The sequence below is a fragment of the Periophthalmus magnuspinnatus genome, chromosome 9 (assembly GCF_009829125.3).
Source record: "Periophthalmus magnuspinnatus isolate fPerMag1 chromosome 9, fPerMag1.2.pri, whole genome shotgun sequence".
Taxonomy (NCBI): Eukaryota; Metazoa; Chordata; class Actinopteri; order Gobiiformes; family Gobiidae; genus Periophthalmus; species Periophthalmus magnuspinnatus.
The window spans coordinates 33,749,166-33,771,386 of record NC_047134.1 but is presented as its reverse complement, the minus strand read 5'-3'; the positions used below and the strand labels follow the sequence as shown (position 1 = coordinate 33,771,386).

The 22,221-nt window shown below is 40.4% G+C and overlaps 2 protein-coding genes across 2 annotated transcripts in view; both read right to left on the bottom strand.

The window, feature by feature from the left end:
* aacs (acetoacetyl-CoA synthetase) overlaps positions 1 to 22,221 on the bottom strand; it is a 302,245-nt gene that overhangs the window by 125 nt on the left and 279,899 nt on the right. The window lies entirely within an intron of this gene.
* The window catches only part of si:dkey-215k6.1 (transmembrane protein 132D), a 346,463-nt gene that overhangs the window by 117,851 nt on the left and 206,391 nt on the right, over positions 1 to 22,221 (bottom strand). The window lies entirely within an intron of this gene.

The window sequence follows — 22,221 nt, the reverse complement described above, 5'->3', positions numbered from 1 at the left end:
GCATCACAAATATGCCGCCTTGATACGTTTCATTATCAAAGCTGTTCTGAAATGGCAATTATGAAACATTTCTCCCACATTCTGTATTGTGAGTACAGTTGTATTTTCATTCTGTCAATCACACTTTGTGCCTAGCCACCTGTGACAGCGGCATCTGAACAAGCTGTCACTCACTGAAGCACAGATTTTAATTATACACCTATGGGCGTATACACTTTAGTCTGAGGATTTTGCACAAGTTCATTTGTTTTGTGTAAAAAGGGTTTTTTAAAAGCCTCTATATCCTGCAAAAGTGACTCTTTTTATGTTAAATGTTCAAAAATCATTAGCACATCAATTAGCACAATGCAAATAAATGAGTTTGATTTAAACACATTTGTTTGCACGGGCTGAACATTTGTATTTTTTATTTGTTTTGTTTCATAATAGTGCACTTTACTTTCACTTTACTTTGCCTTTCTACAGCTCTGTGGGCAGCTGTGGTCGTCTTTATAAATAAATTTGACTTGTCTGCACTTGCACATGTTTCAGTTTTGCATCATGGGCAGGTTCCTCCATGACACTCGTCTGTCTGTCTGTGAGTCTCTCGCTCTGTCTCTCTGTCTGTCTGTCTCTCTGTGTTTGTCACCGTGACAACAATAACTCTTGTGCTCAGATCACCTCATTGATCTGACGACGTGTAGCATGAGCAGATTGTGTTTGACACTTATTTTGTTTTCAGTGCTCACAGATCTGGGTCTAGCGCCGACTGCTGGCACTTTTTATCAGTACATGATTGAGTCAGGCTGGAGGTGTGATCTGTTTGGTTCTAGCTCCGTTTGGTTCTAGCTCCGTTTGGTTCTAGCTCCGTTTGTTTCTAGCTCTCTTCGGCACTAGCTCTGTTTGATGCTAGCTCTGTTGACATATATTTCAGTTGCTGCTAGCTGTGTTTGTTTCTAGCCCAGTTTGGCTCTAGCTGTATTTGGTGTTAGCCCTGTTTGATGCTAGCTCTGTTTGGTTCTAGCTCTGTTGATATATTTTAGTTGCTGCTACCTCTGTTTGGTTTTGGTTCTAGCTCTGTTTGGTTTTAGCTCTGTCTGATGCTAGGTCTGTTGACATATATTTCAGTTGCTGCTAGCCCTGTTTGTTTTTAGCTCTGTTTGTTTCTAGCTCTGTTTGGTTCTAGCTCTGTTTGATGCTAGCTCTGTTGACATATATTTCAGTTGCTGCTGGCCCTGTTTGGTTCTAGCTCCGTTTGGTTTTAGCTCCGTTTGTTTCTAGCTCCGTTTGGTTCTAGCTGTTTGGTTCTAGCTCTCTTCGGCACTAGCTCTGTTTGATGCTAGCTCTGTTGACATATATTTCAGTTGTTGCTAGCTCTGTTTGGTCCCATCTCTGTTTGGTTTTAGCTCTGTTTGTTTCTAGCTCTCTTCGGCGCTAGCTCTGTTTGATGCTAGCTCTGTTGACATATATTTCAGTTGCTGCTAGCTCTGTTTGGTCCCATCTTGGTTTGGTTCTAGCTCTGTTTGGTTTTAGCTCCGTTTGTTTCTAGCTCTGTTTGTTTCTAGCTCTCTTCGGCGCTAGCTCTGTTTGATGCTAGCTCTGTTGACATACATTTCAGTGTACACAGTTGTTGCCCCATAATAACGGCCCATAACCGGCGGGTGGGCCTAATGTTATGTTTCATCATGTATGTCATTTGGACGGCGCAGTAAATGACGCTCTGCATTAACATCTACGCCTAAAAGTGTCACGCACCTTAGCCTCCTCTCAGCGTGGCCCTGTTATCTGGTAATACGCCGCAAATGAAGCCTTGAACGCCCGCTGATATGTTCACTTGTGCGGCGCGGCTCACCTGAGAGAGCTACTCGAGTGTGTAATCATCTCCCTGGTCCTACACTCAGCCCTTTGTTCAGGCATGTTGTAAAAATCCATTCAATCCCCCACTGCCCTCGGAGAAAGGCAAAAAAAAAAAAATCTAGGCCGCAAATGGAGAACAGCGGTACGCGGAGAGGTAAAAGTTTCACGTCGAGGTGGCGCGATGCAGATGGAGCAATAAGAATATTTGAGAAGAGACGAGGCGGGAGTGTGCGACGGAGACGGGACAGACGGAGACAGTGATTGAACGCTGTTATTGTGGCTGAGCAGAGGAATGGAGCGGCATCGAGGCGTTCCCTTATCACAGCAGGAAGAAGACAACGAGGAGGAGGAGGAGGAGGAGGAGACACCCATCTTTCCTACTACTATACAATCTTATTGATCCCGACCGTCTGGGAATTTAAAGCAGACAGCAGGATGAGTCACTCTATTGTTTTGGGTCTGAACAGGTGAATATATTTAGAAAATGTTTGCCCTGATAAGTACAGAGACGCAGCGGCAGAGAGGACCAGGATGTGGGATCTGAACGTTAGCTTTGTCTCTTCTTCTCACGGGTTTTGACCTGGTTTCGTCATTAACCATTTAGATCAAATTTGGACTGGCTATTTCTGATCGAGACATGTTCCTTTAGACTGGAGAAGGAGCAGAAAACTTAAGTACATCATTTCCTGGACTATAAGTAGCACTTTTTTAGTTTTTCCAGGGTGCGACTTATACTCAGGTGCGACTTATATGTGGAGTTGTTCAAATATATAACTTTTGTACCATTGAACAGTTCACATTTCAACATTACGGTCATTTAAAAGACATCTGAGAAAGACTGAACAAAAATACGCCTAAAAGAAAATCGTATTCTGCCGAGTCTGATGAGGAAGCAGAAAGAGGAAAGCGGAAAAAGCGGAACTTCCTCCGGAGTTGGCGGAGTTGTTCAGACGCGTTTACACTGAGGCCAGGAAATGTGCAAAAACACTGCAGATATTTCATGCTAAAAGTACAAAGGCATCTATTGTTTTGCAGTATTTTTGGTTTTCTTTTTGCAGTATTGTGTATTTTTGGGTCCACGTGATTTACGTTTGAACATGAAAAACACAAAAATCTTTTTTTACGGACTACAAGTTGCATTTTTTTTTTCCATAGTTTGTCCGGGGCGACTTATACTCAGGTGCGACTTATACGTGAAATTATTAAACATATAATTCCACATCTTCACCACATGAGGGCGCTCTAATGTGTTACGTTAGCGTGATGTACTGATATTCAGCCTGTTGTTCCACATTTTATTATTATTATTATTATAACTTGCCTTTAAAGATAAAATGTCTGTTCTTGGTGTCGGATTTTGTAAAATAAATTTCCCCAAAAATGCGACTTATGTTTTTTTCTTCATTATTCTGCAGTTTTTCGTGGTGCGACTTATACTCTAGAGCGACGTATAGTCCGGGAAAATACTGTACTTATCTTACATCTTAACATCTGGGGTGTTTTATTAATATTTTTGATTTCCCCAGAAGGTTCCACAGTCTGGCATTAAAACTTTTCTTTATATCAATGTTTGTGTAATATCAAAACTCATCATTAACGACAAAAAGTCCGACATTTAGGTCCTGGTTCTATACACAGGGTTCAATCTTCACTTTATAGGCGCCATTTTGAAGATTGTCATTCAAAACATAGAAAAATGTCAATTGTTTTGGCAACAGTTGTAATTAAGTATTAAGTATTTTCTGGAGTATAACCTCCTGAGACCTGGTGTCCTCATCTGTGGACAACACATTTTGGGTTGTTTAGGCCACAGTGTAAATTTTTAGAAGAACAGCAACAAGAACATGTTCAATTTTGAATATTTCTAAGAATATAGTATAATAATATTTTAGAATATTTATTTATTTATTTTATTTATGTTTATTTTTATTTCATATTTTTTATTTTATTTTTTTATTTTTTATTTTAATATCTTTTTTAATTTGATTTATTTATAATTTAATTTATTTTTTATTACATTTTGTAATTTTATTTTATTTTTTTTTTTATTTTATTTTTTTATTTAAAGGCACATGTCTTCCTGCACCTGTCAGCAGCACAAATGAGACACATTTTTCCTAGAGTCACAATTGTTTCTCATTTTGTTTTGTTTTTTTTACACAAAATGTCTGTGTTCAAGCTCTTAATAGTTTTTGCAGATAAAGTCCTGCCAGAGCTCGGGTCTGTCGCAGCAGCTAAAAAATGCATAATAATGAAGAAAAAAACAACATATTTAATTTATAAGTCGTGCCTGAGGATAAGTCGCACCCACGAAACTATGAAAAAAAGCGCCATTTGTTGTCCGGAAAATACGGTAAAGTAAAATCCACCGACTGAGGAGATGTTTAATGGTAAAGACGAGGGGAGAACATGCAAACTGTAGACAGAAGTACAGTTAATCTCGCTAACATGTGTGCTAACTATGTTAAATCTCGTGCTAAATCTTGCTAACATGTGTGCTAACTATGCTAATGAGCTGCTAAATGGCAAAACAAAAACACAGGGAGCAAAACGTTAAATGCGAAGTGTGCGGTCAAGAGCACGAAGACGCAAAAACGATCGAGCCGATATTGAAACCCGCCTCGCTTTTCAAACCAACGTCTTTGTCCGGAAATATTTTGTGGCTGGAGTGAAAGGGAAAATCATTCACAAAAGAGGAATAACCATTTATACCATTTCCTGTCTGCACCGCGCTGGAAAATTGCATTTTTTTTTTCTTTTCTTGACCAGTTTATTTTTAACCAACCAGCGTCTCTCACGAACGTAAAACGCAGCGATCTGAAGGGTTTGCGCGCCCCCATCAGACCTCCGCACAGACAAAGGCCAAAAGAGAAACACATAATGAGCCTGGCACAAAGGAGAAGGAGCGAAATGAAAAGTCAAAAGCAGCAGAAAAAGACGGATGGAAAGGAAGCGGAAAAGAGGAGAGCGCGGATGAATGGGCCATCTCCATAAAAGTGGGCGCTTTGCTCAAGGTGGGAGCCGGCCACTGAAAGTCAACAGCGGGGAATGGATCGCACGGCTTGAATTTATAGGAGCTGCTTCTGGAGATCAATGCCACACACACACAAGCACACACACACACACACAAACGCACAAACGCACACATGTTGCGTTTACAAACTCGATTTACATTCACTTCCAGAAGCTTTAACCATAATCGCTCGACCTTAAACTCACCTCAACCTCAACCTTTTCCAACAATATCTTCAAACCAGGTTGTCGATCTAATTATAAACTGATAAATCCATTAAGAAAAGCTGATTTTTGTTCCGTGAAACGCGTACGTAAGACGGAAAAGCTGAATGTTTAGTCTCAGTATCGTTCAAGTTCTGGCGTTTTTCTGATCCGTGTTCTGTAATTCACCTTAGAGCAGCAGAAAATTAAGTTTGAATTTTAGTTTAGTTTCTTTTTGGTTGCATGGAGCGAGCGTTACCTTAAAACATATATGTCAAACTCGGGCCCAGGGGCTAAATCTGGTACATGGGGTAATTATATTTGGCCCGTGAGATTATATAAAATGTGTATTAGAGTTGGCCCGCTGGTATATACTTAGACAAATTAATTACTACGAAGAGAAACTATTTATTTTATGTGTTTAAACAAGACATGAATACTACTGTTTGTGATATGAAGCTCGTGTTGTTCCAGATTTTGTGTTTAAGCAAAATTAAAGTTTGTTTCCGGATAAAAAGGTCAAAGGTCACACATCAGACTCTGTTGTCTCTGTTTTTAATTTTGGCCCAGTGTGAATTTGACTTTGACACCTCTGCTTTAGAAAGTAAGTAAATATAGTTTCTAAGGTAATGAAATGTAACGTAATTCAGACGCACACAAACGCACAAACGCACACATGTTGCATTTACAAACTTGATTTACATTCACTTCCAGAAGCTTTAACCATAATCGCTCGACCTTAAACTCACCTCAACCTCAACCTTTTCCAACAATATCTTCAAACCAAGTTGTCGATCTAATTATAAACTGATAAATCCATTAAGAAAAGCTGATTTTTGTTCCCATAAGCGACGCAAATCCACATTTATCGAGCGCGTACACAGATTTTAGTCGCAGTTACTAAAAGTCGTCTCTCCGGTGATCGAGTTTATTCAACAAACTTCCCTAACGCATTTAAAAAGTTTTCTTTCTGTTACAGTTTCATCTGGGGTTCAAATTACTGATTTTTGTGGTGTTCTTTATTGCCTGGCTCCGTCAGAATGAAGTTACAGGTCCAGGATGATTCAGAAGTATTTCATAACCATAAAAACACGTTATCTTATTTGTGCCGCTGTAGTTGTTAAGTTCATCGTCCGTAATGCGGCGATTAGCGAACGAGTCAGATCAGTGCAAAGAGACAGAGATGTAAAGTACTGCACTTAAGTAGAAGTTTTAGATACTTTTACTCCACTACATTTGAGAGTTGTATCTGTACTTTCTACTCTACTACATTTTTGAACAGAACTGAAAAGTAAAAAGTACTTTTCTTATGATTTGAGGTGTTACTTTGACCATTTTTGTGGAAATATCCAGACTAAAGTTTCAGTTCAAGCTCCGACTTTGAGCAAAACTAAACTAAACACACAAAATTCATACGGACATTTTTATTCTTAAAGTACTTTTACACTTAGATACTTTTACTTTAGTAACTTTTTACCTCTGTATCTGTATTTTTCCTTGAGTAAAAACACTGAGTTCTTCAAGGTACAAAACAAAAAATGTAATGTTTATTCAATTAAACAAGTGTAAAAAGGTACTTTTACACTTAAATACTTTTACTTAATGAGATGTGATACTTTTTACCTGTATCTGTACTTTTCCGTAAGTAACAAAGCTGAGTATTTCAAGCTGCAAAACAATTAAAACTAATAATGAGTGAATGGCATGTTTATTCAATTAAACAAATGTAAATAGATACTTTTTATGCTTAAATACTTTAACTTAAGTAGATTTGATATATTTTTACTTGAGTAACTTTTTACCTCTATCTGTATTTTTCCTTAAGTAACAAAGCCGAGTACTTCAAGCTGCAAAACAACAAAAAATTAAATGTTTATTCAGTTAAGCATGTGTAAAAATGTACTTTTACACTTAAATACTTTCACTTAAGTAGATTTTCGAGTGATATTTGAGTAACTTTTTACCTCTATCTGTATTTTTCCTTACATAACAAAGCTGCAAAACAATTAAAAAAACAAATAATGTGTAAATTAAATGTTTATTCAACTAAACAAGTGTAAAACAGCAACTTTCAATTAAGCGAAATACATTTTTTCAAACAAGATGATGGCAGTCAATTAAAATGAAAATGATAATACAAATTTTTCTCTTCGTATATATTTTTTTGGTTTCATTTTCACATTTTTTCTCCGACTCACTAACCCACAGTTCCATCTTCCAAACCCACCAGGTCCTTAAAGTTCTCCCCTCCCCGGAGTTCACACTTATTGTCGTACGGCGCTTTATTTTAGAGTGACATTTTAACTGACTCGCCGCTACGAAGCCGACGCCGCGCTCGTCCGCAAAGACATTACTCATTTGGGGTAAAGTGTAGAAACAAATTTGACAGAGGAGCCGCGTTACCGTCGCCTCTTGAGCTGAGCCTAAGTGGAGAGTCCGGCGCTGTTAGTTACCGATGAAAAACGAGGGAATCCACGAGACAGACACCGGAGAGGAAGGAGAGCGGAGGAAGACGAGGAAGACGAGGAATTAGGAGCACGGAAATTTATATGTGGGAAAAAAGGAGGTGTCAGAAACTACTTGGCGCCGTTTGATTTATGATTTGACGATGCGAAACGCGTACGTGCCACGATACAAAGACGGAAAAGCTGAATGTTTAGTCTCAGTATCGTTCACGTTCTGGCGTTTTTCTGATCCGTGTTCTGTAATTCACCTTAGAGCAGCAGAAAATTAAGTTTGCGTTTTAGTTTCTTTGCCAGTTACACAATTTCTAAGTGGCGTTTCTTCTTTTTGGATGCAAACATATATGTCAAACTTGGGCCCGGGGGCTAAAACTGGCACACGGTGTAATTATATTTGGCCCGTGAGATTATATAAAATGTGCATTAGAGTTGGCCCGCTGGTTTATAACACCTGCACCACTAATACTACAAATCCCAGAATGCTTTGTCCCTCCTTTTCTGTTAAAACGTATTAGCGAACAAGCTACTAGTTACCTTACAAATTAATTACTACAAAGAGAAACAATTTATTTTATTTATTTAAACTAAGAAATTACCGGTAATACTACTGATGTGCCTTTTATTTCATATTTAATTTCTCAAATGTTTGGAATGAAGCTTGTGTTGTTCCAGATTTTGTGTTTAAGCAAAAGTAAAGTTTGTTTCCGTACGAAAAGGTTAAAGGTCACACATCAGGTACAGTCAGTTTTTCAATAAATATTAAATTTGGCTGTGAATTTGTCTCTGTTTTTAATTTTGGCCCAATGTGAATTGGACTCCCCTGCTCTAGAAAGTAAATATAGTTTCTAAGGTAATGAAATCTGACGTAATTCAGACACAAATGCAGAGCCACGTGAATGTTTCTCTAATGAAGTTTGCAGAAAATACTAAATTGTGATAAAAAAAAATGACTCAAGAATGAAAAAAATCTGTTTCATCTTGTCATAAAATGCTTTCAAAATATACATGACACTGAATTATACTGAATATTTGAGTAAAACTGATGCTGCTGTTCTACTTCTGTCTATATGTGACTATAACACTGTGCTGCTAATGCTAATGCTAATGCTAATCATCGCCGTTAGACTCGTGGTTGTGGACTTTCCATTACCGTAACTCCGCAACCAAAGAGGCATGAGGCTCGTTAAATATGTGACTGTCATTACGGTAATGTGGTTACGTCGCCCTCGAAGACGACCAATCAGAGCGCAGGAGCCGCCGGGATTCTACCAGTCAGTTATTTTATGCGTCAAAGGAAAAATAAGGATGGATAGAGGCGTAAAACAGGAAGTTATGTGAAAAAAGGCAAAAGTACAGGCTGATACTTAATTTAACATGATTTTTATGGCTGAAAAAGTAAAGTCTAGGCGAGTTATAACAGTTTATAATGTGCTCAGTCGTTAAAGGGCTAAGAAAACAAAACTGATGCAACTATTTCTCATCAATAATAATCATAATAATAAACTAACAGACTGAGGCTGTGGAAGCAAAACTAAAGATATAAGTGCATTAATACTATGGCTGCATTAGTATTGTATTTTTAGCCTAGTTTTGCTCTGGTGTAGATTTGGATTGATCCTGTTCTAGTTTAGTCCAGGTTTAGCCCAGGTTTAGTTAAGTCTAGTCCAAGTCTAGTCCATGTTTAGTCCATGTTTAGTCCAGGTTTAGCCCAGGTTTAGACAAGTCTAGTCCAAGTCTAGTCCAAGTCTAGTCCAAGTCTAGTCCAAGTCTAGTCCAAGTCTAGTCCAGGTTTAGTTCAGGTTTAGTCAAGTCTAGTCCAAGTCTAGTCCATGTTTAGTCCAGGTTTAGTCCAGGTTTAGCCCAGGTTTAGACAAGTCTAGTCCAAGTCTAGTCCAAGTCTAGTCCAAGTCTAGTCCAAGTCTAGTCCAGGTTTAGTTCAGGGTTTAGCCCAGGTTTAGTCAAGTCTAGTCCTGGTTTAGTCCTGGTTTAGCCCAGGTTTAGCCAAAGTCTAGTCCTGGGTTAGTCCTGGTTTAGTCCAGGTTTAGCCCAGGTTTAGTCCAGGTTTAGCCCAGGTTTAGCCAAAGTCTAGTCCAGGTTTAGCCCAGGTTTAGCCCAGGTTTAGCCCAGGTTTAGCCCAGGTTTAGCCAAAGTCTAGTCCTGGTTTAGCCCAGGTTTAGCCCAGGTTTACCCAAAGTCTAGTCCTGGTTTAGTCCAGGTTTAGTCCAGGTTTAGCCCAGGTTTAGTCCAGGTTTAGCCAAAGTCTAGTCCTGGTTTAGTCCTGGTTTAGCCCAGGTTTAGTCCAGGTTTAGTCCTGGTTTAGTCCAGGTTTAGCCCAGTTTATCTTTGGTTTAACCCACAGTTAAGTCCCATTTTTGACGTGGTTTGTGGAAAAACCATCACAGCCTAAATCTATAACTGAACCAAATGAATGTTAATCCAAACTGTTTCCCCCCAGAATATGAAAAATATTAAAACGACTTTTCATGTGTATTTAAAAGGACAGGCTCTGTGAAAAAAAACTAAAACTGAGTCCGGCGCGCGACAGAAGTGCGAGTCTAAATGCCCTGAACGTCAAAGGTTTCAAAGGTTGAACACCCCCCCCACCCACCCGGTCCCTGCAGCTCCGTCCCGCCGGGTCTGGTGCGTTCAGATCAGAGCGTCGTGAGCAGACTCTGAACATGCAAAACACATTACACCGTTACGAGCGCAGAAAGATGAGGAGCGCGTGCGATTAATCCTTTGCTTTTGCCTTGCTCGAGGGCACAGCGGCACCGGGGCGCAGGGAGGCGTGATGGATTTAAAGTCTCAACCCAAATCCCCGTCTGCATCACGAAGGTCTGGGCCATATCAGCATAAAAGTAACTACGCTCTTGTTTGGTGATCCGCGCGCCGAGAGAAAAGACACTAATAACACTACTTAAGCGGAGTATAAAAACCCCAAGGCAAAAGCGGAGAGATGAGGCGTCGACACTAATGCCTCATGAAAGATTTTACCGCGCAGAGAGTGACATCGTAACTTTACTTATAAAACAGAAACGGCTCGTCTTTAGGGACACGCCGCAACGGAACGGACGGGGCTGCGTTAAAAATCACCGTTTTAATCAATTACAAGTGGTTTTAACGCGCAAAAATCTGTAATCTCTGCGCAGATCTGACCCGTGACATCACTCGGTGGCGTCGACTACCTGTTTCCACGCCGCCGCGCACCTTTAACGGACCGAACTTGACCTCAGACGGACACATTCGCACGTTTTGATGCACAAAAGCAGCCCAAAACGTACGTGGCGCAATGATAAAAAATGGGTTTCATAGCGCTTATAAATGTTGGTTTTATTTCCGAGCGCAAAGTGACCGTTAAGTCCAAACGGCGTCACGATTATGGTCTATATTTCTGCGTTTTTTGGGGCCCGCAGACTCCGCAGATCGACTCCTGCGCTCACAGTTTCCGCTCCGGAGACACATTATCGTCCACTTAGCTCTGTTTAGCATGACATCGATTAGCCGTGGACCAGCACCACAGGCTTTAGTCAATGTCCTTTTTGTTAGCTGCCATGCTAATGTCCCCGCTCATTTGTTCGGACATGCTAATGCGCTAATCAGAGCAGAAGTGCTGATCTGCCTGCGGACACGACGTTTCTCTTTAGGGAGTGGAGTACTGCCGCCGTCACCAGTACTTTTACTTCTACTTCTGCAAGAAAATACATAGAAACAGCAGTAATTCAGTGTAGTGTGAGATATAGAAGAGGTAAATGTAAACACACACTTTTTACTCTAGTCCCGGGGTCGGCAAACCTTTTTTATCCATATACTGCGGCTCCGTGTGCCTCGGGAAAATAAATTATTCAGCGTTTAATTGAAGTGTATTTTATTCCTGTTGGTTCTTTTTTAATTGTAGCTCTAAATTGGATTATTGTGATCTTGAAATATTAAAATAAAGGATATATCTAGTTGTTTTACCCGCCAAAACCTCATGTATTTATCCAGACTCGACCTCAGGTATAAATCCGAGTACGAAAACAGGGAGAAAAGAGGGGAAAAAAAGCAGTTCGGAGCTGATCCAGAGGCTGATCTGAGGAAAAATCAGTTCAAGAAGCGGGTGAAGTCTGTAAATTCAACGACCTGTGTGAGTTTTGTGGCTGTTCTTGAAAGAGTCGGGCGTGGGAAGCTGTTCACAAACTAATATATGAAAGAGTCGTTTGTTAAGATTTCAGAACATCTATTCACAAACTTTAAAAACAACAGACATTATGTTTGTGAGCAGCTTTTCTCCACCATGAACTATGTCACCCCTTTAAGGACTGAGCTCATTATAGATTTATTGTTTTTATCCATAAAAAAACATGTTAAATTATCACACAACTACCTCAATTTTACATATCCATCCGTTTTTTTTCTTTGACGCATCGAATAACTGACGGGGAGAATCCTGGTGGCTCCTCTGCTCTGATTGGTCGTCTTCGAGGGCGACGTAAGCGCATTATCGTAAAGACAGTCACACATTTAAAGAGCCCCGTGTTTCTGCTTTGAGACGCCGTTTGAATTTACACGAAGCACAATCGGTCGCAGAGTTTACGGTGATGGAAAGTTCACAACCGCGGGTCTAATGGCGACGATAGGATCTGACGCTATAGGGTCAAAAACAAACAGGCCTCACAGATGACGGCTCGTAATATGTTCTTACCATCTGCAATTACAACGTCAGGTTTGTTTAGCAGAAAAGCCATGTGACAGTTGAAGACGTGTTGAGGATAGAGCCGCTCCAGCTCGCTCAGAAGAAGGTAATGCATCACAAACAAAGTAAAAGCCTTGACCTAGAAATAAAAATTTGAAAACACACTTAATACTGCATCGTAATTTAAGGTGGACTCTGTAGCTTTTCTGGTGCAGGGTCCTCCGACTGCTCGTCTTCATGGAGATGTTAGTGCTTTGGTTACACAGAATGGCTTTACTCCATGAAGACAAGTGAAGGGAACAACCGGGACAAGTTACATATCAGCTCTATGGAGATAAAAACACCTATAATTGAATAAATATGTTATGTTTCTTTGTCTGAATGTTAACCTCCTGAGACCTGGTGTCCTCATCTGTGGACAACACATTTTGGGTTGTTTAGGCCACAGTGCAAATTTTTAGAAGAACAGCAACAAGAAGATGGTCAATTTTGAATATTTCTAAGAGTTTAGAATATTTATTTATTTTTATTTATTTGTTTTATATTTTAATTTTCTATTGTATTTTAATTAATTAACTTTTATATTTTATTTTTTTAATTTTTTTTTTGTATTTTAATTTATTTTTTCATTTTATTTATTTATTTATTTTTATTTAATTTTATTTGTATTTTTATTTAAAGGCATACGTCTTCCTGCACCTGTCAGCAGCACAAATGAGACACATTGTTCCTAGAGGCAAAATTGTTTCTCATTTTGTTTTTGTTTTTTTGTTTTTTTTACAGAAAATGTCTGTGTTCTAGCTCTTAATAGTTTTTACAAATAAAGTCCTGCAAGAGCTCGTGTCTCAGAAGGTTAAACAATGTGGCAATATGACCCTCCATCAAAAAAGTTACATGGTGCTTTTAAATGGTCATAAGCGTGAAGCGGTGGTCCTGCAAAAAGACGAAACTGACTTTAGCCCCGACCGACGCAGACGCCGCAGAGGGTCAGGAGCAGAATCACATTAACCAAAAAAGAAATGGAGATATTGCAGATTTTTAGCACGTTTTTCATTGTTTAGCGACAGTGTTTACAGTTTACACAGTGTTAGCTTCATTTTAGACGACATAAAGTATCTGCGACTCCCAGTGTTTTCTTTTCCGTGGAAACCAGGTTCAAATGGCTCTTTGGGGGGTTAAAGGTCGTGCCCTATCACCTGAAGTTTGGTGGTTCAACTCCAACATCCATAAGTCTCAAAATTTAGCACTTTTACCAGAGAAATTCAGTTTAAATTGAAATATTGCGTTTTTAAATGGTGGAAAGTTGGAATTCATGAATACGTCTCAAAAACGGTTAGAATTTTTGAGTTATTTATGACGGAAAACAGCTGAAAAGTCTGAATTATTGTGTATTCATGTGTGACTGCGTTGATGAAGGACGCTTCTATAGAGTCACGTGTTCTATTGAACCCGCAACACAAAGTTAATTCCGCTCTATGTTTGTGTTATATATAGAATCAATATTATAAGTGACAGAGTTTGTAACGCTGTGGCTCGGGCTTTTGTGTTTTCCCCGTTGGAAAGGTGCTCTGTGTGGGTGGCATGTGCTCTTGATTGATATGACAAACAACCCACAGATGATTATGTGGTTGTCTAGCAACAGCCATTCCTCTGGTACTTTAGAAAAATCAGAATGGAGCCTGTTCTCTGGATATATATAAAACAAAATGAAGGTTTGGTGCAATTGTGCTGCAAGAATAAAACATTTCAAAGTCAATTTTCGATGCTAGTTCTGATAAACCTCGAGATCTTTCCAAAACTGTTCAGCAAAGGCACAATTTTGCGTTTTTTTCCAATGTTTTATTCAACTTCTGATACTTCTGAAAACTCTCACGCGCCGTCAACACGAGGTCAAAGTTCACACCTGATCGTTCACCTTCAGAAATAACCGCGTTTTCCCAACTGTACCTTTTTTTCCCTCCGAGCGTGATTTGGATGCAGCGCGGCGTCTTCGTCTTCACGCTTCTATTTAATACGACGCGAAACACAAACAGTACGAAAAGTCCTGCCTCAGCAAACGTGCGAGAAAGACAAGACAGCGAAAGACGGAGAGTTTGTGCAGATGGCGGAGAAGAAACGAGAGTTAGCACCTCAGTGGCCCAAAGAAAAACAAGAGACACACCTGGATGATAATTAGTCTCAGGGGCGTTGTATGTGCAGATTTGTGTAGAGTGAAAAACGCCAAAGCTTCGATCTAACTGTAAAAACGGACGTGTCTGTGTCCAAAACATATTCGCCGATTCATTTTCTATGTAAAAATCATCACTTTCTTTAACTGCTGCCGTCAGACTCGTCATTTTGGTCTTAAATATTCGAATTAACCCTCGACGTCCTGTATCCTGGGGTTTTTATTCCGCTATTGTGTCTGTAAATCAAGATATAAACGTTAATAACACGCTAGAAACGGGACAATAAACAATAATATCGTTTATCGTGATGAAAACGGTCAACAATAATCGTTCGTGGGGCGTTTTATACAGGGAGGTCTGTTGTTCCGGGGGTTTAGGGGCCCGTTTTCCTATTAATTTGTATTAAACGGGGGCCCATGTGAGACGTCTTACCCCAAAGTTCAGTTTCGTAACTTTAAGAGTCACTGCTCGTCTCCATGGAGATGTTAACACTTTTCCTCCAATGTTCCACAGATTTGCATTAAACTGACATTTCTTGCATTTATTCTATGCAACACTTTGAAAAATCTGAGTTCTTTCCGTGCGTAGCGTCACAACCACAGATCTGACCCGTAACTTGGTCTGGTGGAGTCATTATTTGTCGCTTTTCCTTGAACGTTCCACACTATTAAACTGATTTTTCTTGCATTTATTCTACGCAAGAAAACTTTTAAGAGCTTCCAGTGACCAAAGGAACTACAGCACAGAGAGTAACAATGAGCCAAGCGACCAAAAAGTACAAAAGTCAATGCTAAAATGGAGGAAGTGGATGGAAAAGCATGATTTTTATCTGCGTGTAAGTTCACAACCTCAGATTTGACACACTATTAAACTGATTTTTCTTGCATTTATTCCATGCAACACTTTGAAAAACCTGAGTTCTTTCCGTGCGTAGCGTCACAACCACAGATCTGACCTGTAACTTGGCCTGGTGGAGTCATTATTTGTCGCTTTTCCTTGAACGTTCCACACTATTAAACTGATTTTTCTGGCATTTATTCCATGCAACACTTGGAAAAACCTGCATTCTTCCCATTCGTAAAGTGGATTTGACTCCGCGGATTTGACTCGTAACGTGCCGAGTCTTTGCTTTTCTGCACGGAGATAATTGAAAAGTTTCACGCCAACTTTGAAACATCGTTATGCGTAAATCCATAGGAGGCTAATGGCGACGTGTCACGAGCCGATACAGAACTCCCCCTCCCTCGCGGCAGCTCATCGGCCGCCGTAATTACAAAGGAACATCAGACTCACATACAAATAAGTCATTCCATAATAATACATTTAATACGACCGCCGCCCGAGTCTTTCACTGTCGCCGAGAATGTGTACAGCCCGCGCGAGTGTGTGTACCCGGCGTAATTAGGTAATCAACAGCTGCGAAAGACAGACAGGAAGCAGCTTGTTAAGAAACTCGAACGCACTGAGAACAAGATAATGAGAAGGAACACGGAGAGAAAACGAAGCATGTAAAGCGGAAAATACAAGAAGAATGAAACAAAGGATCTGAGGAGCAGGAAGGAAGAGAAAGAGAAGGATGGAGGAGTGCGATTTAGACGTGACGACAGGTGCCAAAGTCGGCCGTAAAAAAAAAAAAAAAACACGTGGGAAAGGTTCTGCTGATACGAAACGGTGATAACTGACGGCGAAGGTTTGACTCTGGGTTTGTTTCAGGGTTTGGCGTCGAATCTTGACGATTTAAAATGGTGGAAAAGGCCCAGCTGATGCGTACGTGCGCGGGTTTTAACGGGTTTAAAAGTCGTACTGACGTCACTGTGCTGTAAATGTAGGCGGAGTTAAAGTGTAGTTTTAACTTTTATGGGAGTAAAGGTGAGATTATCCTAAGAAACAGCATATTACTTAGGAAAAAACAAAAAATAAAAACTGCAGATGGTTAATTTAGTGGTATTAGACACGCTGAAATGTGCATTATCTTTTTTTTTTAATATTTACCAATTTTCTATCAATTTTTTTTTATTTCTTATTTTACCAATGTTTTACCAATTTTTACAATTTTTTTTTATCATTTTTTACCATTTTTTTAAATGTATTTTTACCAGTGTTCTTTTTTCTCCTACAAAATGGTCTCACGTAAAGGTACACTCTGTAACTTTTTAGGTATGGAAATCTGCCACCTACTTGTTTCCAGTGATTATAGTTTTGCCTGGAATGTACCACAAAATATGGCACCATCATTTTCCAAATACTGTGTGTAAACTTTGATTTATTTGACTTATGTTGTATATTAAAATTAATTTGGGTAATTTGTAAATTGCTTTTTACTTTTTTTTGTATTTTATTAACAAAGAATATTATTTTTTATATTACGTTTGGATAAATTACATTAACTTTCTTCATAATATTGGTTCCTATTCTTGTTGCAGTACAGCGCATTTAAGGAGCGCACCAATAAAAATGTAAAAAGTTTAAACAGAATTGTTGAATAAAATGTGGAATAAAAAGACGAGCTGGAAAAAACAGCAAGAAAATACATCAAATTAAATCCACCAAACCCAAAATATGTTGTTAACAAAAAAAAAATAAATAAAAAAATATTTGTGGAAATTTCTGGTGAACAAATTTAGTCCAGACTCAGGTTTCACTTTGGGACAGTGATGTTAAAAAAAAAAAAAAAAAAAAAAAAACTCGTCTCTGACCGTGTTGCACCGGGCCAACGGTCCTTTCCCCAGGCGCAGAACGGGGACCTAAAATATTTAATTCCAACTCCAAACATGACTTGCTCTTGCATCAGCCGAGCGTCCCGGCCACCGCCGCACCGCCGCCACGCTCCAGAGGTTCTTACGCCATCAGCCATAACAATACGACCACCAATAACAAAATAACACTCGATGACTCCGGGGGACGCGGGTGCATTAGGTCGCGGCGTTTTGTCCCAGAAACGTGGAAAATGGAGGTGATTTGTGCTTCACGGCGGCGAAGGTGCGATGTCTGGACAAGTGGGTCAGACGATCTTCAAAACTGCAGCTTTTGTGAAGTGTTCCCAATTTACACTTGTCAAAAGAGAGTACGGCATGAACTACTCACCGAAACTGCCCGTGTTTCTGATTAAAATGGCGCGGCGGCTTATTTGGGTTCGGAGCGTTGGGCGAAGGGTTAGATTTTCAGATCAGTAACGGGATTTTTAATGCAAATAGAGGATGAGAAGTGTAGAACTGACACTGCGCGGGTTTATTGGGCCTGGTTCACTCCTGCGGCGAGGCTCACGTCCTCAAGTGTCTCTTACGCATTTGAAAAAGTATCTCGATGTTTTCGTGATCCTCAAACGTCCAGAGATGATCGAGTCTGACCAGAACTCAAGAAGACACTTAGACGAACGATGAAACGCCTCGAGAACTTCAGTCCAGTTGACACAATTGATTTTTTTTGCTAAGCTTCACGAGACGCCTCATACAGCGGCGTTATTAATCCATTTTTATTGACTGGAGATCCATTTGTTTCTATAATAACCTTGGAGCTTTTCAATAAGTTCACAGTCGATTCTTTGTCAGTAAAAGACGAGGCAAGTTTGTTTGTACAGAATGATTCGTGCGCAAGGTAAATTTAAAGTGTTTTACAGAGAATAAAGACGTTAAAATCACAATACGACAAATGAAAATATAAATAACGACAAATAATCATCATAAAATTTATATTAAAGGAGGAAAAAGCTTGTTTGTACAGAGCAGATTTAAGGTGGACATCCATATTTAGTCAATAACAATTTAATAGCACTTTTTTTAAACAAACTAATAGCAAATGAGTATATTTATTTAGATATTAAATGCATAATGAGCCTTTTAGAGTCAAATTAGAGACGTCTCGACCTACAGTTTGTTCATATTTGTGTAGATCATTTCTGCAGCAGAGTGACACACGACGCGTGTACGCACAAACTACACAAAATGAATTAACTGCACTGGTCAGACGGGTGGGGCAGTGTGGGTGGAGTAACAGGACTATTGCACGTGTGGAGGAGCAGGTGGATGTTCTGGAGGGATGTGTTTAAGGGGACGACTACAACCACACCCTGATACTACACCTTCTGTTACCACACCCTGACACCACACCTCTGCAACTACACCTGTGTTACCACACCACAATGCCACATCTCTGTAACCACACCCTGATACTACACCTCTGCAGCCACACACCAATGCCACATCTCGGTAACCACACCCTGACACCACACCTCTGCAACCACACCCTGACACCACACCTCTACAACCACACCCTGACACCACACCTCTGCAACCACACCCTGACACCACACCTCTACAGCCACACCCTGACACCACACCTCTGCCTTGTTGCCCCCAGAACAGGCTCGGCTCTATCCATAACTTATACATCTTTATTTATCAAAATATAAACTTGAGACATGCAAACCACACATTTACAACAAAGACTATGATTTTGTGTCTCTGTGTTTTAAATCATAATAAAACATTTAAATACAAACTTTAGATAAATCAAAATAGTGTTAATTCCTTTTCCGCCCCAGCCCCGTGCCTCTCGAGCGCTGACACAAACAGCTCAGTGCACAGGTTTTGCTAAACACAGGTCCTCTCTGAAAACCTTAAACCGAGTCTTTAATCCCATTCAAGTTTCCAGTTGTAGAACCTCAAAGGCGCCGCGTCGGCTCCGGCCTCCGTCCTTCTCCACGTGGACGTTTTGTGTTTGGATAATCTCCCGACTGGATGCACGACGGTAAAATGACATGAGCCTGACGAGCACAAACGCTGCAGTCGCCGTGGAGTCTACACGCACCCTCCTCCGCCCACCCTCTGCTCCTCCACCCACCCTCTGCTCCTCCGCCCACCCTCTGCTCCTCTCATCCTCACCGTCTTTCACTGTCCAAACATGAGGACACAAACAGTTCACTGCTGCGCACCCACTTTTTTTCTGCAAAAACATCTAAAATACAAACTCTACAGTGAGAATACCTGGGCCAAAGCTGTTTTTTGATTTGTCTGACATTCAAACAAAGCAGAAACTGTGATTATTCCGTCCCAAGAGGCTCCTATCCTCTTCTGAGCCGGGCTTTACTAAGTTGAGCTTTCTAAATCTGGCTGCGAATCCCCCGTGAGTCTGGATTTTCCATTCTTCTCTTTTGTAAAACACTTTGAGGCACACAGCGAGCCGTCTTTGTGAACTGGAAATCAAGTCACAAAAGGATCATGTTTAGTAAAGCAGACATTGAGAAGAAATTGAGAAAAAAATAGTTGGTTTTGGAGGCCTGGTCCGTTATTGTAACTGAAACCTAAGCTAACGTTAGTCTGACTGGACGGCAGCGATGTGCAAAAGCCATGACCCTGGTCGTGCTGGTTTAACGTCGTGTGTTATTGACCAAAAACACAGTAAAATCCTTTATTTTCTTTCATATTATCCAAGAAATCCACATTCCCCGTGTTTGTGCTCAGCTTTATGAACTCAAACCAACTTAAACTATTAATTAAAATGAATGAACTCTGCTTTTAAACCTGTAATCATCTTATTTTTGTCATTCTAAAGTTTTATTGTGACTTGAGTAAATCATAATTAACAAAAAAAAAACTTTAGTCGTAGTCGATTAATCGGCCAATGCTGTCGTAGCTGAACCAAATTTGTATTATTTAGATTATTTAGATTAATCGGCAGAATATTTCTTTAGTCCACACTGGAATTTCCCTTTTTTGGACAGATAAAGGTTCCGTTATGAAAGATTATAAGGATTTATACAGAACAAAAGCAGAACGGAGACTGAACGAGTTGAAGATTTGGTTTAGTTTTCTTAAAAAGACAGATACAATTTACAAATCAAGTTTAATCGGTCTTATTTTAATGTTTAATACACATATATAATTATTTCCTAGTTCTTTTTTCTGCATAAATAGTTGTTTTTGCATGAATTTTTGCAGTTTGGGTCGGATACATAAAGTTACATAATAAGTTTTCTCTCACTGTTTCGCGGTTCACCTTTCGTGGCCTCGCTCTTTCGCGGATTTTTTATTTATTTTTTGTGCAATTTTTAATGCTTTTTTTTTTTCCCAGCGTATGAGCGTGCATTGTGTCCTGCGTCCTGATTGGCTGTTGGACTGTAGACCATTGTGTCGTGCGTCCTGATTGGCTGTTGGACTGTAGACCATTGTGTCGTGCGTCCTGATTGGCTGTTGGACTGTAGACCATTGTCCATCAGTCTCCTCCGTGCCGTGTCTCCTGTCCAGTACAGAATGTGTTCAGACAAATTTACATAAACGTTGGATCTCAGTGTGACTCTGAAGTGCTGTACGTTTGCAATCTGTTTTCTCCCCGACAAAACCCACAATGTCGATGAAACGTTCTGCACCGACAAAGACGCCTACGAAGGTTTGAACTTTGACAGAGTTTAAACGAGAGAGAAATGTGAGAAAATGTTAACGCCTGTGTGAGAAAAGTGTATAAAGTGTGTGGTGAGGGGTTTACAGACGAAAACAGAGAGAATAGTAAAAAATAAAGCAGATTTCACCATTGTGGATTATTGTTAGAACGTGACCCCCGCGATAAACCAGGGACCACTGTAGTTTTGAGAGTCCCCTTTTTAGTCGCTCAATCAGCAGGACATGACTTTATAAAAATGAGAAAGAACTAAGACTTTCTCGAGCTGAGTACAGTCCTACAGTCTCTTCTTTTCTGTCTGGTTCTTCGCTCTTTTATCCTTCCCATTTCTTGCAGAGTAAGTACCAAAGTTAGTCCCATCCAATCTCCCTCAGAAGTCGGTGTAAGAAAAAGGAAACACTGTTTATAAGCCAAGTATCAAATTGATTCCACGGTCTTCATCGCAGTGAAGCGTCCCATATTCTGACAAACATGCATTTAGCCCGCTCTTGGGAGACGGGGCTCACCTCTGTTTGCGTTGTTCCTTTTGCCGCCGCCTCTTCAAGCGCTCTCAAGTCAAGGACACGAGCTCGGGTTTTTTGATATACAGCTTGAAAAGAATGAATTAAACAACAGCAATGGGACCCCAAGAGTTCCCCGTCACCTGCGCGATGACAGAAAGCGGGAAGAAAAGAACTAAACGTGAGCTCGGGGACGAGGCAGATAGCGAGGAATAAGGACAAGTTGAGGACGCGCAGGACTCCAGACGTGGGAATAAGAGCGGGGAGTGGAAAAATATATATAAAAGACACGCAAAAGGGTCTGGGATATCTGCGACACCTCGGGGTTAACGCAAACACACAAACAGCGCAGAGGGGGGGAGGAGTTGGCGGCGGTCGCTTCACGTCTCTGCGGAGAGGGACTTCAGCACGGCGGGTCCACGTAGGTCGCCTTAATTAGCCACACATCCTGCTAAGGGATACCCCGACGGGACCAGGCGGGGGCAGGAGAGAGAGAAGGAGGGAAGAGGAGGAGAGTAAAGGATGGGTATTAGAGCGACGGGAATAAACCGAAGGGATTGGGAGGTTATTTAAAGAATGGCCTACAAAAACATTGGGGAGAGTGTGTACAGTATGAGATCGTCTGCGCGGTGCTTGGGGACAGATCGGTGGCGTTTGGCTTCGTAAAAGACGTTGTGATTCCGAGATGAAGGTGTTTTATTAAATGTGTTCGCTACAGCTCCCACGGGACGAAAGTCGATACAGAAAATATCAAGGTTGGTAAATAGGCAAAATGTCCAAACGATGAGGCAAAAGAGAAAAACGTCAGCTGGACTTGATGCAGAGGCAAAGACAAAACAAGTGCACTGGAAGGTCTGGTTTAAGTCCTGGTTTAAGTCCTGGTTTAAGTCCTGGTTTAGTCCCAGTGCAGTCCATGTTTAGTCCATGTTTAGCCCTGATTTAATCCTCGTTCAGTCCTCGTTCAGTCCTCATTT